The following is a 14,311-nucleotide window of genomic DNA, read 5'->3' as shown; positions in this document are numbered from 1 at the left end:
AACAGCCTGATGGTAAAATTAGCATATTGCAACTTAACATTTTGATTGATTACAGCACAAAACAGTTCTTTAAGTTTTATTTATAAATTAATGCACATAGCATTTATTGTATTCTAAACACTCAATCATGTCTGGTTAAATAGTCGAAGGGTTTCATATCCATAGAAGAATACTGTTATCTGGGTTAATGTCTGTTTAATTTTATGTATACACAGGCTCTCTGGCCATTCCCATTACTTACCTGAAGGTGTACGAAAAGAAGACTTCAAGGAAGACTTCATCAAGTGGTATTGATAGACAGATGGACGCTAAACAGATCAGGTAAATATGTTGCTAATGAATAATGTGAAGCATACAATAAATCAGTATTGGGATATTCTCCTGATCAGCTTATTTAGGTTTTATAATACCATGTGTCGATACAGATTAGAGTTTTCACACTTTCAAAGCTTTTATAGCAGAAGGAAAAATATCTCTCTGCTATTAAAGGCGACATAAAAACGTATGGTTTGACCCCCACAAAAACCGGCAAATTGCCTCCGACCACTTCAAATAAAGTTCCACCCCCTCCCCACAAGGAAATTTGTGTATTTACTTATTTTCAAATTTTTCAACCCTCCCAATTGGCAATATCCCATCAAATGATTTTTTTGAAATGGGCAGAACATCCTTTTTACTTAATCATGGAAGTCAGAACAAATATGTTTGGTTGGGTCAGGGACTTGTAGAACCCCATCCATCCCCAGCTACGCCACTGATTGGTAGTATTCAGGGCTGCCCGACTGAATGGCATAATTGCACTGTTGGTTTTGACAACCTGCACGGTATATGGTGCCAATGGCATAGTATATTTGCAATGCCTGCTGATCAGTAGCTATCAGCTTCTACAGTCTTCACATAGACAACAATTTATCAAAGTTCCCAATCATAGTGCATTGTAGGAATGCCTTTAAGCCTCCTCCCCGGCCTCCTCTGGACAAAAACATGCAGCCCACACAAAACTGGAAATCTTTGTATGAAATCTAATCCTACATGTAGTAATTCAACTTTTTTTTTCCCCTTCATAGTATTTTGGAGAGTCAACCAATGTGGACCAGACACCTGGACTGACCACATCAAGTAGCTTCAAGTATGACTCATTGCTCTAGCTACGAGCCTGTTCCGCATGTATAAATATGATATACGACTTAATTGAGCTGAATAGATTAATTCCAGTTCCCTGGATGGTTGTCTCCGGAGGTATGCGACAAGTCCCTAAGGAAGAACAGCACATTTCTATACTCTGACTGTAGCGTGAACTTGATGTATGAAGTAATTCCATTTTGGTAGTGAGTGGTTTGATTTATGATGTGTACTTACTTGAATTTACAATGGAATTCATCATAAATTATTTATGGATAGGAATGAGCGCAAATTAAGTGTTATCACATGCTAGAGAATACACAATGCATGCAAGTGCTATTACTTCATCCATCAGGTCTGCCAGAGTATACATATATGGCCCCACATCATTCCATAACCCATTTTAACAAGTCAGAAGTAGACACCCTAGACATTCTACAATTGATCTTCGCAGCCAGGATCAGCTCCATCCCCGAGTTTTGTATGCATGGTATGGGTGACAACAAGACAATTAGCAGTAAGTTCCTTGTCCAGGGGAATTTCAAGCGAACTCAATTCTTTCACAAGAGCGTATTAAACCACCGCAGGGGTTCAAACCCGCGACCTCTCGCACCATAGTCGAACGCCTTATCGATTGAGCTAACTTGACTGATCAACAGTCATAGATCCATCCACTCATCAGGCAGGACAGTTTATTTACATCTGGTACGTTTTTCATTTCACCTCAGTGTGATGAAATGCAGGAAATTGTACAGAGAGCCTTGAAATGCCAGATCCTGAACACCAATTACACTGTGTGTGCTGAGTGACATTCAACTGTTTAAGTGACAAGCTTACATTCAACCAGGCCAGAAAACTGTCAAAAAGGGTTTAAAATATTGAAATATAATTGTTGAATGCTCTTTAAAAATGGGTCTTTTGTCCTCTCAGGAGAACCGTTGATGGAAAATGAACTATTAAACAGGATCTCTGGGCATCATAATGTAAATGGTTCTCCAAAGGGTTTTTGATTTTCAGGAACCTTTTTGGTTCAAGTGCAAGGGTGATTCTCCTTATTCTTATAGTGTACATGCCAGGTAAAGTAATTTAGATAATGTTCAAATTCTAAATAACCCAAAATCTTCAAGGCCCAAACTCAAAATTAATTTTATCACCAACACTTTACAGCAAGACAGACGCAATTTTAATGTTACACTGGTCCACATTTTGTGACACTTTGTAAGACGTCAGAATAATAGCAAATCAACAACATGTAATGTCATGGATTCATGTTGAAGTCAACATTGCGTCTGTCTTGCTGTAAAGTGTTGGTGATAAAATTTCACAGGCCATGCTTGGGTAGTGTATCGGTGGGCCATTGGCAATTTTAACTACATGGCTTTTGATCAGAGGGCCTGTATTATTTCGGACACTGAACATGTGTATGACATCTATAGGTTGCAGCCAAAGAAGATTTACACCACAGCTCCATAATGTACCATGCTTTTACAAAACACACTAAAACTGGTTCCTGATGCATGCAAGTTCCCATTGAACATGTACAAGGGAGGGCTTTACAGCAGCGAGGTGTTAGATGACACTTATGAGTAACTAGGGGTCTCATATACTGATTACAAGTGTTCATAAATTAAGAGCTCATGAAAGTAAGACAAAATAGATTATGAAATTTGAAATGGCAAATGGGAACCGGTCATTTTTGGACACAGAGATCAACCTAGCTTATTTTGATGTTCGCTGATATGTATGTAGACAGTGACTTTCAGCACATAAATGTTGGAAGAGTATTATATAGTACAACAATAGGGTAGTTCCTGGTAGATGCACAAATCCATTCGAGAGTGGCGTTGGTTATTTGCGCATTAAAGAACATTACATGGTTTGGTCTGGCTGATAAAGGTCAAATTCCACATAAGTGTCATGCACTACTGCAAGCTGCAACAGCACATGGTGTATTCCTTGATGCTGTGAAAATCTTCTTTGAGTTTCAGCTACATTTGCTATCTTCAGCAGACAGCACATCATGCATACCATGTAACATTATAGAGATTACACTGATTTAATATTGACATTTAATCAACTTCACAACATTGAAGTTTGAATCATTTTTAATATCTAAATAAACATGTCACAAAAAAGTTTGAAAATGTGATATAGGTTTTGAGTCAGTCTAAGGTCATGTTCACATATAAATTATTTACCCGGGACCCGAGTTAACCCGGGTTGTACCCGGGTCCCGAGTTGAAATAATTTCTGTTCACACTATAGCCACTCTCATGAAGAAAATTGACCCGGGTTGATTATTTTGGCTAAGCCTACTGGAAAATGCAGGCGTGTACATATTCTGTCATTGACTATTAAATGTTTAATAACAGGCTATCGGCCTAATTATGCTATTTTTTTCTTTTCTTTTCTAATTCCACCTTATGTAATCTTATCTAGTTGCTTCTTGTAGCCGTTTTGGGTTAAAAACTCAAAAAAAATAATTGTTACTTCTTGATTCGATAATACTAGTATATTATATGCATGAAAATAACTTTTTTTATCTCAGGAATAGAGGTTTATTGATTTTATTGCCAAAGAACTGAATCATTCTTTTCCCAGTGCAGACAGAAACAATAGAAAGTGAGTGATAATGGTTGTGTTTTCTTCTAATAATGCGGGTCAAACAGTGAATTTCTGTTCACACTACAATTGACCCGGGTCATACCCGGGTTTGACCCGGGTTTTAACCTACTCTTTCCTAGGTTGAAAAAAATTGACCCGGGTCGATTTTTTTGAGGTTTTTTCCTGTTCACACTTATAATCAATCCGGGTCTAACCCGGGTTGTACCCGGGACCCAGGGCAAAACAGGCATAGTGTGAACACGCCCTAAGGTACCTAATATGTTTGATGTGGTGTCATCAGTAGATAGAAAATATCATATAGAAAAGTAAGTGGATTAACAAAGGGGGAGCTTTGTGCCATTAAAACACACACACCCTCTGATATTATGATTTATAAATCAGTACATCATGACCAGACTTGCCAACTGTCCCTCATTTTGAGGGACTGTCACTCATTTGGGGTTTACCAAAGTGAAAAAGAGGGAGAGTCCTGCTTTCTGAAAATTTCAGTGATGGTAAATTTAAATGTAAGAACAGCAGAAAATAATACAAATTTCACTTTAAAATTTTCCTGTAGCATTCTCTTTAGTCTGTTGTGATAAATTCAGACCTGCAAAACCTCAGAATTCTGAAAGTCACACCTCAAGTCTTTGAATTTGTTGGTACCTGGTTTGTGTACATGTACAAGGTGTTGGTCTCAGTGTCCCTCTTTCTGACTTTGGTAGGTTGGCAGGTCTGCATGACCTCATTGACCTGTGTACATCTTGCCACACCCACATGTTAGTGAAAGTGTACTATACCTTGATGTGGCAGTGATGTCAGTGCACATTACATTGGACGCCGCTTCAAATAATGGTGTTCGCTCAAAGCACAGGCATACAAATGTCAACTTTATTTCCACAATCAAACAAACAGACAAATACTTATTAGATACATTATTACAAAGAGAGATTAAACGAAACGATTATGGAGGGAATGATTGAAAGGCTAATAAGGCCAGAATTGACCACCCCCTTTTATAAGACAGAAAAAAAGCAAAATGACAGACTATATCACACAAGACAAATAAAACTTAAAAACTTGCTCCAAGAATTAAATGTATGATGAGAAAAGATATCAATTTGTACTTTTTTCGAAGGTTTTATAATGATTTAGCTTCTTTGACATTTTTGTTTAGGGAGTTCCACAGGATTGGGCCTGTGGTTCTGACTGCTTGATCAGTAAAAACCTTTTTATTTCTTGTTTAATTATAATTGTTGCCGTTTCTTGTGTAATAGCTGTTTATATCAGAACGTTTTGTAAAGAAGTTCTTAAACGATTACATATGATTACACATGATTGAAGACACTGCATAGATCCGCGCGCTACATCACTGCCACATCAGGACAAAAAATGGTAAAGTAAATCTTTCCATTCTGCTAAAATGTGTGATATTGTTTGTTGTTTGTTCTTGTCATCTTCAGTAGATAGCACCTGGAGCCAATCTCGTATAAACTGATAATACATGTAATACTTCAGAACAGTTTTTCATTAGGGATGAATTCAAAACCCAGCTGCCACCGGCTCCTGGCAGAACAATAATGCACATTCTATTGTACCTAACAATAAAACTCCAGCGGTTGGGTTTTGAAGCCATCCCTTGCTACATTTAATGTCAAGGTAGCATGTGACCCATATATCAATATCGTCACCGGCATAACCTAATTGCCTAAATCATTTTTTGCAATTTTGAGAAAAGACTAAAAACTGACCAATTTGGTTATGAGGGTAACGTTATGATGGTGTTGTGTTCATGTGTTGGTGGTGTTGAAATTAAAATAGGCCTAAATGCATAAGATTTACATATTCAAACTAATGATAAAGACAATGTCACTAATATAGTGGTACAAGTCCTGGAACAACTGTGTGTCATTGAAATCAATTGCCTTAGTCACACTCACAGATTTAGGCAGAAAATTATAAAGATGTTATTAAGGTGCTCCTATTGGTAATAATGACCAAGTCATTTTGTTACAAGGTGGCAATTGTTCTAAAGATTGAGTTAAGTAAAAAAACTCAAAACCTCAAAAAAATGACTTAGAAAATTTTGTTATGAGAATGACAATATTTATTCCTAGTGCACTATCTTCAGTAGATATCATGCGTTATTTAAATGAAATGCAATAGGTGAGCAAACAGAGTATACTTTGTTAAGATGCCCTCTCAGTGTTTTTATTTCAATGTGTTAAACTGTAGAGAATAAAGAAAAAGGTTTGTTTACCCTTTCCGGACCAACCCAAAATGTACAAAAATCACCCCCCCCTCTTTTTTTTTTTCCTCATGGTAAAAAAGCATGTATGTGTAAAATGATTCTTACCCACAATAAGTGAAAAATATATTGCACAAAATAAAAAGTTTCAATACTGAATAGTGAATCTTTGAACATAAGATCAGGTCTACATACTGATCAATATATCAAATATTCAAACAGCTTGGAATAAAGAGTGCCGGGAAAGAGTGTCACAAATTTTTAGCACACTCTTTATTCCAAGCTGTTTGAATATTTGATATATTGATCAGTATGTAGACCTGATCTTATGTTCAAAGATTCACTATCAGTATTGAAACTTTTTATTTTGTGCAATATATGCTGCTGAGAAAAAAAGGCTGTAGAGTGGTGTGTAAAATAAAATATTTGTGTTTGGGCATAGTACAGATATTTTTCTTTATTCTATGACAATAATGATATGTGTCTATTGCAAAAACAAATCCGACCATCTGATCCTCTATGTAAGACTTGAAAAGGAAAACAAACCTTTTTTTAGCCTTAACTGGTGTCTTTAAACAAGCTAATGAAATGTAACTTTCGTACAAACTGTAATACATGGAGATCAAATGGTGTAGGTTGTAGGAAGGTGTCATGCCCACTGAGGCATTATTTATATCAAGGATTGAGAACCAGAAAGCCTTAACTCACAATGACCTGCTCTCACAAAATGAGCATAAAGTTGACAACATATTCCAGGTTTTAAATCCTTATTTTATCCCCTTTAAAATCATACCAAACTGGATGGCTTCTAACTTGATTTGGGCTTCAAAAATCAATTTTTTTCGTCCATAATTTCTTTTGTTTTTCATTGAATTTTGTCATGTTTAATGGACTGTATCTTCTATAGTGCCCTGGTGACTTTATGTTCATTTTGTGAGTTAAGGCTTTCTGGCTTTCAACCCTCGAATTATGTTTGCTATGCAAGCTGATGAAAATAGAACTTACAAAACTACCTGTATGGGCGTGGATGGAGCCTGGGAGATCAAAATGGTGTAAATAAGATGTCATGCCCAGTGAAACATTAGGTTTGTTATAAGCAAGATGGTGATCGAAACATGAGTTGACATAACTTTTGTATGAAGCAAACTGTAATGCACTGGGGGCCTTGAGGGCTTAATGAAGGTGTCATGCCCAGTGAGGAGTGCATTGTAACAGTGTATGAACATGATTTCATACTGTTGTCTGCTTTGGATCATGTTGATGCTAACAAGTTAAAGAACTTTGGATGAACAAAGTGAAGTGCACTAAGAAATGTGTACGCAGTTAAAGAATGTAAATATATATTATGATGTAGGCCACTAGATAGGCTATGATAAATAAGAGGTGTTTCTTCTCAAGGAATGTAATCATGTGGTGTACTTTGACTTAAGTTCAATTGTAATTTTCAGCTCTGTTGTGAGCAAGTATTTACCTCACTCAATTTTAAATGTGTAACAGGACAGTTCAAACAATTGCTCAACAGGAGTGATTACCTTACAGACGAGAAAATAAACAGACTATCCACCAACCAGCATCACCCATTAACCCTAAAGCCCTCGCTGCTTTTTGGCGAGGGGGAAGGAAAGAAGGAAGGAAGAAAGAAGAAGAAAAGAAAACTTTTTTTCTTGGGTGCGGTTTTGAACCACCGCAAAATGCTAGCTTGACTGGAACGATCAGCGCTCATGAATATGCAAGCATACAAAACAGGACTTTACTTGTTGGTGGATGGTCTGTACATTTTCTCATCTATGCATAACCACTGATTCTGCACATCAAAGCCCGAGTATATCTGGAGAGCATTTCTTTAAAAACATTTTGAAGTGATATTGCTGTCTTGAGTGTTATCACATGCAACATACAGGCATGAGAATTTTCAGTTTTAAAACTGAATCCAGTTTGTTTGTTTTTTAGTCAAAATTTCCGCAACTTTATTTAATTTCAGCCTGTTTTTTGGTACTTTTTGTCCAATTTCAGTTTTTTAGGAAAGTGCAGTCTCATGCCTGAACATAGCATGAGATATTACAAAGATATGTGCAGTTTCAAAGTTTTGAATTAAATCAAATACTGGAACTTACATTTTTTGCAACTTGCTACGTTGCGTCTGAAACCATCAGACTTCATCAGGCAACTGACCCGTTGGGCTGGTCAGTGATCACTTTGAGACAAGAAAGGGATCGTCTTGAGGCACAAGTTATCTCATGCATGAGAGTTGTGTCATCAAGACCCCCTTTCTTGTTCAAAGTATCGGCTGACTCAGCCCAACGGATCAGCTTGCCTGATGCCTCTGATGGTTTCAGACGCAACGAAGCAAGTTGCAAAAATGTAAGTTCCAGTATTTGATTTAATTCAAAACTTTGTGATTTTAACGACTGGATGACTGAGAATATTCACTAATATGTGCAGTTTACTTAGCATGATTGTACTCGCTGTAGTGACAATCACATCATCATCAACGTTGAGCATTAAGCATGGTGATATTGCGTCTGGAAAGCTCTGAAAATCTAGAACAAGAGATATATGGCTCATGTGCCAATTTCTCTCTTCTTGTTTGCTTATAAGAAAATACACAAACAGGGACTTTGTGATGAAATGATTGAAATCCCTGTCTTTTGGTAATGATCAATCCATACTACCAAATGTGATTTATCATGTTTACATATATTGTATTATTAACTACTCCACATTCCAGAAAAATACAGCACTAAAATTGTTTTATTTTTTTTATTATCAAGTTCTGCCAAATGAAACATAGCTTAATCCTAATCATTCATTTAGTCCTAACTGGAGATAAAAGAAAAATTTCACTATTTTACTAATTACTTGAAAGGAGGGCCAAAAACATGCTTTTTCGGCATGTTTTCTGACAATCGATCCACAAAAAATCACAGACTTGGAACAAGTCTAAGCATTCAAAATCTTGAGTATACATGTATGCTGAAATTATGATCTGATTTTCACTTTGTTGTGTAAATGGTTGGTTACAAGAATGAAACATGTCTTTTCCAAAAATTAGAGTGCATAAACTGAAATTAGTCTTAGTAAAAGTCTTTGGGCTTGATTGTCACAGCATACAAAAAAACACCCTAAAAACGCATGTTTTTGGCCCTTATTTCCCAAAATTGGTCAAATATTAAAATTTGACTTTTATTGTTAGTTAGGACTAGCTATGTTTCATTTGGCAAAACAGGATAATATTTTTTTAATCCCAAAAAAATAGTTCTGTGTTTTTCTGGAATAGAGGTTATCCACTTTACTCATGTGTGACTTCTAAGAAACGGCGCTGATTCCCGTAGTATTCCTTATTCAAAACATGTCAATGCATGACCTCGGAGTTACCTGCATGACTCTTGGCGGGCTATTTTGAAACAGTCATGGTTGCACATGCAGGTACTTCTTTTGAAAGTCCTAAACAAGGTGTAGCAGTCGTTGATAGGATATGCAGCTTATAGAACAAGGATAACCTCTATAGGGAGTAATGCCAAGCAAAATGTGTACACAAGGACTAGACCAAAATGACACTACCTATAAGATAGAAATGAGGTAGAAATATTGGCTGACAATTGATTGACTTACTGCTTACCATGCTTACAGTCAACCAATTGATCAATAACATTTTGTCATATCCAAATTCATGTATTGTGCACATGGTCACAAAGTCACATGGTCAAAGTCGTAGCCAGGGAGGGGGGAGGTGTGATGCATTCTCCCAGGTCCCAAAATGCCAATCCAAACAAAAAGTCCGCTTTTTTTCTGTAAAACAGAGAAAATCAGCCCTTTCTTAATGACAAAATCAACAAAAGGTCCACTTTTTAGTAAAAACATTGAAATTGTCCATTTTCTGAAGGAAATATTCACAAAAGGTCCACCTTTGAGCCTGCTGCACCCCCTCCCCATTAATCCTGACTGTGGGCATGGTTAAGGTGATGTTATGGCATGTCCACAAGCAGTGTTCGAAATATGCCTCAAAAAGTTACAGGCCAGCCGGGCTTGACCTTAAAAAGTTACCGGCCAGCCGGGCTGGCAACTAGATACCCAGTCAGAAAAGTTACCGGCCAGGCCAAAAAGTTACAGGCCAATGGCCGGCTGACCGGCCCTATTTCGAACGCTGTCCACAAGCAGTGTTCAGTTAGTTTCATCAGAGTATCAAAATGTAAATCTTGGTGATCTTTGAAGATTGCTATAGTTTGTATTATTTACTTGCTGGTTCATATGAGTTGTGTAAGTGTAAATAAATATGATATATTATTTTATATCGAGGTGGAGGATATTATGCATTATGCCATGTGTATGATGAGCTACTGCAAAGAGCTGCATACTCCGGAGATGATAAAGGGCCTTTTTTACGTATGTACAATGTACAACGTACAATGTAAGAAATAAGCGCCCAAAATGACATTGTTAAGCGCCCTGGGTGGCTTAATGGAACAAATACAGTACAATTATGTTAATAATGGCTGAACAGTGATAATTTAGTTCTATTGAGCACCAAACTCGGATTCTTCCTTCACAGAGGTTATATGCATGCTTTTATTGATTTACATCAAAAAGGATTCCAACTAGTGCCCCATACCATAATGCAGTCTATCCAATCAACTGTTGGGCCAACTTGGGATCACTCTGTGCACATTAATATTTTTCTGTGATATTAACTGCTGTGTGTGTATTAGAAATATTATATTATAACACATGCAGGGCCTCTATGACTCGGTCTTTGGTGAGAGTAGATGAGTTTTACCCATAATATTTTACATACATGTAGGCCCTACACCGGGGGGGGCACTCGAATATGAAAGTGACGTACCTGTGCCTACTGGAGTACGACACTAGGGGTCTATCGGTGGCGATTTTTGTCACAAAAAGGGGGTCATTCAGTGGCGGCTCCAAGAAAATACGGGTCATGTGTAGAAATGCTTAGAATTGGGTGTCATTGACTGTGAAAAAATAACTTTCTGGGCAAAAATTGTCCATTTTTAAGCAAAAATTGATACAAAAATGTGAAAACTGTACAATTTGCGCTTGAAGCGCATAAAAGTTTTTCTCTTTTAGTGTAAATTTCTAAAAATGGGGGTCATTGGGTGTAAGCTGATGAAAAAAGGGGGTCATCGGGTGGCAGATTTGCCTCAAAAAAGGTCAATATATGGGAATTCTCTCCTGGGATTCACATCAATGCACATCTATGTGAATTTTAATGACATTGCGCCATGAAGGCTCTACACGCACCGTAACATGCTGTAACACACTACGCAATCAATTCGGATGTTGATCTGAGCGCCGTGTAGACAGTTGCTATTGTTGTGAATTCCAGGAGTGCACATTGATGCAAATTTCTGTTGCCCATCGATCCATATTGGCCTATTCCAGTTGAATTCCATATACCTCTATGGAAGACATGTCCTTTATTCTCCCAAACAGGCAGTCGTCCATTCAGGTAGGCCCCATTTGAAATTTACACTCCCTGTATGGAAGATTAAGGTCATATGGCTTTCAACTAGAATAGCCCATTGATGCAGATCTTTCTCCTGTCTTCTCTATGGAACAAGTTCACTACTCTCCCAAGACTACATGTACTCTCATTTATAACAAAACTGGTGACAATTTTATATTGTCTAAATTTGAGATGAAAAAATGTTTGGAATTGATATCACATTAGTCATATTGGGCTATTCCAGTTGAAATCCATACACCCTTTATTCTCCCACACAGGAAGAATAGATTTCAAATGGACTCACCCATATTGTAGGAAAAAACAGCAAACTGGGAAAACATTTCAAGAAATTTCTGAAGGATCAATTCATAATTTTTTAAATTTTAATATTAATTATTATTTTTTTATTCATCATTTTAATTATGCTACGTCCAAATACACATACACCTGCATGTATGCTGGACACATATTCATGTGACTGGTGTGAGCATTTTCTGCCACCTGTGCTTGTGCCCAGGAGTGTGCATCTGAGACTTGGGTTCGAGTGCTAGTCCTTTTTTGTCCGAGTCCAAGCCGAGTCTTTTCATGCCGAACCGAGTCCAAGTCCGGCAAAAAAAGTGAACTCGAGTCTGGACTCAAGATATGGTGCAGTGTGTCAATCCCGGGAGTCAATGTTTATTTATTTATTTTACAAATTCTGCTAAAATACATCAAAAAGCAAAGTAAAATTACGCAATACATACAAAAGGAAATAAAAGTAAAATAAAAAGACCCAATGGGCTAGCCCGGAAGAGTCAGAAGCATCAAGACACTGTCACCAATATTAGTTTAATTACTCAGCACTGAATAGGGAGTGTCAAAAATCACCAAGAAATGATATGGCTATGGGTAAGGGTCCCTGGGGTAAGGGTAAAGAAATGTCTATCTAAAAATAGAGATCTGAGAAAAATAGAGAATCCTGTTTTTGAAATAAATCGATATAAGCATGCAGGACCTCTGTAAGTAAATAATCAGAGTTTGGTGCTGAATAGAACTAAATTGGGTGGGTTATGGGAGGGTATTTTGTGGATTTGGGGCAAATTTAGGGTAATTTGGGTGGGATTTTAGAGGTTTTAAGTGGATTTCCAGGGATTTTATCATTTGGACTTTGAGGCTACTTTGGTGGAGGGGGCATTTGCCTCCCCTTGCCTGGCTACATGCCTGAGCTTGATGGGTGGCTCCTTAAGAGGAACTATCTGTTATTTTTGAGAATAGTTTTGCCACGGTCAAAAATGGATTTTCTTTATACTTTCATATTTGATGGACCTTGACCTCAAACTAACACACATGGGATAAATTCCGGAAAAATATCACCGTTGCCATGGTAACAGGCAAATTTCAATTTTAGGCCTATTTTCACAATTTTTGCATTTTTCAGCAGTCAAGTTTTGAAGCCAGTGTTACTAATATACACAATATATATATATTTTTTTCTTTGTAAGGTATGAATAGGTCACACCTTAGATGCCGCATTGAAAGTATAAAAATAATCACCAGATGTCAGGGTGGGTTATACCATTTATTTGAAATAGGGGTGTTTTTCAATTTTTTCAAAGTATGAAAATATACCAACTTTGTATAGCTCGTAAACCATATGGTAGTGTTCTGATTTCAACATCGACCAGAGCATGTTGAGATGATAGATTGGTCTTATGAAAAAGTTACATTTGAGCTTGGGGAAAACACATCTGTATATACAGTGTTGCCAGACATTTTCCTATTTTTCGAAATTCAACACAAATCTCACCTTAAGTTAAATGATGTGAAAATGAAACTTCACCCTTTCAAGGAACATTTAATAGAAAGAGAGTTTTTATTCATATCAAATTTGATAAGTTATAATGGTCAGTGTTGTTCTAAACCACATGGGTGTTTCCACAATTGGGGTTTAATTGTGAGATGTGGATATTTTCAACTTTTTACAAGTCATAAAAATACCAAAATGCATTTCTATAATAAAGAAAGAAACATCGACCTCGTTATGTTGAGATGATATATTGGCCTTATGAAAAAGTTATTTTGATCTGGGGGGGTGGCGGGGTAAGACATCAGTTTATACAGTGTTGCCAGATAAACCACATGGGTGTTGCCATAATTGGGGTTTAATTGTGAAGTGTGGATATTTTCAAATTTTGTACAAGTCTTAAAAATACCAAAATGCATTTCTATAATAAAGAAAGAAACATCGACCTCGTCATGTTGAGATGATACATTGGCCTTATGAAAAAGTTATTTTGATCTTGGGGGGGTAAAACATCAGTTTATACAGTATTGCCAGATATTTTCCTATTTTTTCCAAATTCAACACAAGTCTCACCCTAAGTTAAAAGATATGAAAATGAAACTTCACCTCAATACGGAACATATCTTTTTAGAAAGACAGTTAATTTCATATTCAATTTGATCATCTGGGATGGCCAGTGTTATTCTAAGCCATATGGGTATTGCCATAGCTGGCGTTTAATATGACAATTTAGATATTTCCAGCTTTTTACAAGTCTTAAAAATAGTACACATCCTTAAAATTTTTGTGGAATGAACGCAATATATTAAGGTTAAAAATTAACCTAAGAACACTTAGTATGTGAATTTAAATATTAAATTTGAGTTCGGAAAATATTTCCTTCTATACAGTATTGCCAGTGTATGCCATATATTATCACATATATTCAAAATTCAACGTATGTCTCACTTTAGGATTTATATTGTTTAAATCGCTGCCATGAATAAACCACATGGATGATGCCACTATAAATGGAGTTAATAGTGAAATGTGGATACATTTTCAATTTTAAAATGACACCTTATTAAAGTTATAGCTATAGTATTCCAAT

The 14,311-nt window shown here is 36.7% G+C and overlaps 1 long non-coding RNA gene across 1 annotated transcript; it reads left to right on the top strand.

Annotated features, from left to right (window-relative positions):
• The first annotated feature begins 215 nt into the window (after window positions 1-215).
• Window positions 216-7,993, top strand: LOC140144789 (uncharacterized). The gene is made up of 3 exons (XR_011857937.1): window positions 216-321; window positions 1,068-3,294; window positions 3,997-7,993. It is a non-coding gene; the product is annotated as an uncharacterized lncRNA (long non-coding RNA).
• The last annotated feature ends 6,318 nt before the right edge of the window (window positions 7,994-14,311 follow it).

The sequence above is a fragment of the Amphiura filiformis genome, unplaced genomic scaffold (assembly GCF_039555335.1).
Source record: "Amphiura filiformis unplaced genomic scaffold, Afil_fr2py scaffold_81, whole genome shotgun sequence".
NCBI classification, from domain to species: Eukaryota; Metazoa; Echinodermata; class Ophiuroidea; order Amphilepidida; family Amphiuridae; genus Amphiura; species Amphiura filiformis.
This window is presented reverse-complemented; position numbering and strand designations above follow the sequence as displayed.